The following is a 5,378-nucleotide window of genomic DNA, read 5'->3' on the forward strand; positions in this document are numbered from 1 at the left end:
CATTCAGAAAAGTTCGTAAGAGTGCACAAGGATGTTGATTTTGGACTCTTTCACTCGGCTAGTGCCTTCATGAGTGACCTCAAGAGTTCTCCAAATATCAAAAGCCGAATCACAAATTGAAACACGATTAAATTCGTTTTTGTCTAGTGCACAAAACAAGGCATTCATAGCCTTTGCATTTAAAGCAAAAACCTTCTTCTCCGATTCATTCCATTCGCTCATCGGAAGAGAAGATTTTTGAAATCCATTCTCGACAATAGACCAAAGCTCAAAGTCCATAGAAATAAGGAAGATCCTCATGCGAGTCTTCCAATATGTATAATCCGACCCATTAAACAAAGGTGGTCGTGCAATAGAATGACCCTCTTGCATGCCGAAGTAAGCCATCTCTCTTGGGTATTAAACCAAATATGAGAGATAACCTCGCTCTGATACCACTTGTTAGGATCGGAGTGACACTAAGAGGGGGGGGGTGAATTAGTGCAGCAGATTAAAACTTCGGTTTTAGAAAAATCTTTCGTACGATAAGAACGGAACTTGAAAAACTTAACTTGAAAGCGTATTTTTGAAGTTGCGCAGCAAAGGTAATGAGGAACTAAAGCATGTAAGAAGGTTTGCAGTAATGTAAATAGCAATAATGAAATGCAAACCAGAGATTACGCCGATTTTAGAGTGGTTTGGTCAAATGACCTACATCCACTTGCGAGGCCCCTCTTCGATGAGGCTCCCACCTTCCACTAGCAAATCTCTTGAAATGAAAGGGTAAATACCCCTCTTACAACCTTTTACAAGCAGTTCAACCTCTTACAAATTTTCAAAAAGAAAGAATGAGGAGAACTCTCTAGCAAATTGAAAACAAGACTTGCTAAGACTTTCTAAGACTTTTCTCTCAATCAAAATGCTTCTCAAAAGTTATAATCTCAGCTGAGATTTGAGGGGTATTTATAGGCCTCAAGAGGATTCAAATTTGGGCTCCAAAATTTGAATTCTCTTTGGGTTCCCGATGCTGGCGATGCCACCGCCTAGCCAAGCGGTGCCACCGCCCAGCGCTCGGGTTCTGGACGATGCAACCGCCCAGCCAAGGAGGTGTCACCGCCCAGCTCTCGGGTGCTGGGCGGTGTCACCGCCCAGCCAGGCGGTGCCACCGCCTGGCTCTCCGGTTTGTTGATTTGGCTTGATTTTAGCCCAAACCAAATCTGACTTTGGGCCCAGTTGGCCCCTAACCAGGATATAGGATTATCTCTTAATCCTAATCCTAATTACAAGTGAACTACATAACAAAACACATCCTAAGCAAGTTTTCTACCGCGAACGTCGAGTCTTGTTCCGGCGAGCTTTCCGACGAACTTCTTCCGACGGACTCCCATCAAGCTCCCGAACTTGTGATGACTTTAACGAGTAGCCGAGCCTTCTCGGTGATCTTCGTGAACCTCCGATAATCTCTTCGGCGAACTTCCGAAAATTCCGACAGGTTCCCGATTTCTTCTCGGTTGGTTCCGGCAGAATCTCCGACGATTCTTCGGACTCTTAAACGTCCATCGAACTTGACTCTGGTATCCTTGCTTTATGTTTTCTGGTTATCGTAGTTAATCCTGCACACTTAACTCAATAATATGGATTAGATCAATTAACCCACCAATTGATTATATCATCAAAATCCGAGATTCAACAAAAAGCGCTTTTCTTAATGGCTTTATTTCCGAAGAAGTCTATGTTGAACAACCTTCTGGATTTGAAAATAATAGTCTCCCTAATCATGTGTTTAGATTAACTAAAGCTCTCTATGGTTTAAAACAAGCTCCGAGGGCTTGGTATGAGAGACTTAGTTCTTTTCTTATCAAAAATAATTTCACAAAAGGCAAGGTTGATACTACATTGTTCATCAAGAATTTTGAAAATGATTTTCTCATTGTTCAGATTTATGTTGATGATATTATCTTTGGTTCTACGAATGAATCTCTTTGTGAATCTTTTGCTAAAACTATGAGTCTTGAATTCGAAATGAGTTTAATGGGAGAATTAACATTCTTCTTAGGCTTACAAATCAAACAACTAAGCAATGGCATTTTTATTAGTCAAACTAAATATGCTATGAATTTGCTAAAAAAATTTAATATGAATAACTCAAAAGCTATTAACACTCCTATAAGCACCTCCACTAGGTTAGAAATTGATGAAAGTGGAGAAAGCTTCGATCAAAAAACTTATAGGGGCATGATAGGAAGTTTACTTTACCTCACTGCAACTAGACCAGATATCATGTTCAGTATAAGACTTTGTGCTAGATTTCAATCAAACCCTAAGATATCTCATCTCAAAGCAGTTAAAAGAATACTTAGATATCTTAATGGTACCACAAATCTAGGATTATGGTATCCAAAATCAGAGAATCTTGAGTTAATTGCTTATGCTGATGTGGACTTTGCTGGTTGTAAACTAGATAGAAAAAGCACATAAGGAACATGTCAATTTTTAGGATATGTCCTTGTTTCCTGGTCATCTAAGAAACAAAACTCGGTTGCACTATCAACAACCGAAGCTGAATATATTGCAGCAAGTGCATACTGTGCACAAGTTGTATGGATGAAAAACACCTTAGAAGATTATAAAATTCATCTTAAAAATATTCCCATTAAATGTGATAACACAAGTGCAATATGCTTAATGAAGAATCCTATACAACACTCAAGAACAAAACATATTGATATTAGACATCACTTTATACGAGATCATGTTACTAATCATGATGTAATCATAGAGTTCATTGATACTAAAGATCAACTAGCTGATATTTTTACAAAACCTCTAAGTGAAGAACAATTTGATTTCATAAGAAGAGAATTAGGAATGTTGATGTGTCCGAATACATAAACTAGTTAAAATTATTTTTCGGACTTTATTGAGTGATCAAATCACTTGATTGCCATTACATGCCTAAATAACATGTTGGAAATTATGTGTTGAATACAACAATAAGCATGTTTTGTCTTAATGATTGTATTTGAAAATCTATAGCATAGTCTTGTCCGAATGCATGAAAGTGTTAATTTTATTTTTGGATTCGCTTAACAATTGGTATCATAACAATCGGATTTTCTCATACACTTATGAAAAATATTTTTTTGAAATGGATTTGATGAAATGATTCCTGCTTATAAATTCCATCTTGAAATATGGATGATAGTGTTTTTACTTGCAAAGATTTGTTTCACATACATATCTTGATCCTTGTAAAAATGAAGCATGATTTAATCGATTTTAACTTCACTCAAAGTAAACTCACAAATAGCTGGTATCACAAATAGCCTTCCTCCTTCATGCAAAAAGATTATAACAAATAAAAAGGAAGAAGTATTTAAAGCAATCTACATATCATGCTTTCCTTTATATGCTTGTATAATTGATTTCCTATTGGAAAATAACATTTAAAGGCATGAACAACTATCACACTTATGCTCAAAATTTGCTTATATTGTTCTCCTGGTATCACAATTACCACACTTTTTATTGATGACAAAGGGGGAGAAATATATGAGTATTAATGTCATGCTTGCATCACCAAGAGATATATGAATAGATGCTATGATTGCTATAATTTGCATTATGCCTTGTTTGTATCGTGCCAAGATATCAAACAAAAAACTTGCATCGTAATTTTACGTATTGATATCTTACCATGTGATGAAATGCAATACTTGCTAAAACATTTGAAATGTGTGCATCATGTAATGATATCAAAATCTTACTTCGCAGTTTTACATGTTGATATCTTACAATATGATGAATTGCTATTATTACCATCATTCAAACTTGTAATATAAAATTTGAAAATAAATAATGTCAAGCCTTGACATCATCTTCAAAAAGAAACGTCATGATGGGAATCTGTTGGGAAATCATGGGGGCGACATCACATGCGCAACGGAAGAACAAGAAAACAAAATCCCCGATTCCCAAAAAGATGTTCGTCGTCGTGCGGAGATTGGTGCGAAAAAATCCGCGAAACATGAAACTGCGTATAGAGTAAATTGTGTTACCTAGGGAGATCGTATATCCCTGTTTCCTTGCAGATCCTTAGGAGAGGGTAAAGGAGGTCAAGCGTCCTCCTCTCTAGCGGTGATCCACACAGCAGGGTTGCGACGACGCTCCTCAAAACTTCAGGCCTGATCTGAGGTGGAGAGAAAGAGGAGAATAGGAAAGGCAAGCAAAGGCTCTAGCCTATGAGGCTCTAAATCCCTCCTATTTATAGAGGTCCCCTGTCAAACCCTAATGGGTCCTCTCCTAGTGGGTATTCGATCTGCATCCAATAAGACAAGGGCTCCGTCGGATATCTCATATCCGAACCTTTACTCATCGCAATGCCTACCATATGTGTGTGACCCTCTAGGCCCAATATCGAGCTGGCCGTGAGTCATACCTGTCAGAACTCCTTCTAACTCAGTAAATTATTATCTCTGTAATAATTCACTTGACTCATCGACTACGGAAGTACTAGGTCACTACGCCGTAGTCCCCAGACGATACAGGGGAATCCAATCCATTGGACCTGTCTCTCCTCAGTTACCGTGTACCTATATTCCCTCATCCATCTAATATCCTAGAGACCGTATATCGAGCATGGTGCTGTTAGACCCATACAGTTTCTACTCGAGTCTCGCTCTAATCGGATTCTCCCGGAGAACTCTTTCTCTCTCACCCCGAATGACCCTGGCCAGGGATTTGTGTGAGCAAGAACATATGGGATATTCCTCTCATGACGCCGAGAGTGGATGATCCTCTATCGACACTCAATAGCCCTCGTAAGGTCGACTACCACTCCCAATGACCAGCTGTATTAGATCTGGGACAGCCAAACCTATAAGTCTGGTATCAAAGAGTGGAGCACTCATACAGGACATCCTTGGTGTCTCAAGTCTAAGGACCAGATACACCACTAGGACTACGGAATCGCTGTCTGACAATAAGGCATCATTAACCATCCAGCATTCCGTAAGCGGATCAATCAGTGAACTCATTCTCCAATGAGCACCTGTACTGTATCCCTAGTGTCCCTACACGAGCAGCTATGAGACCAGCTGCATCCATCATATGGACGGGTATACAGCACACCAGTCTATCTGGTTATCACGATGTCCCTCTCGAGTAACCTATGACCGGGATTATTTAGGATATGTGTTTAAAGGTGAATCGATCTTATTATCGTGATCTCATCACGATCCGATTCCCATTGCACAAATCCAAGGATATCACAATATATGTAGGCATTTATGCAATAGTTATAAAGTGATATACGCCAAAATATAATAAGCAAAAAGATTCTGTATCAAGTCACACGTGCCATCACTCACGTGATTGGCTTGCTAGGCACCTATGACTAG

This window comes from Musa acuminata, chromosome BXJ1-10 (genome assembly GCF_036884655.1).
Source record: "Musa acuminata AAA Group cultivar baxijiao chromosome BXJ1-10, Cavendish_Baxijiao_AAA, whole genome shotgun sequence".
Classification (NCBI taxonomy): Eukaryota; Viridiplantae; Streptophyta; class Magnoliopsida; order Zingiberales; family Musaceae; genus Musa; species Musa acuminata.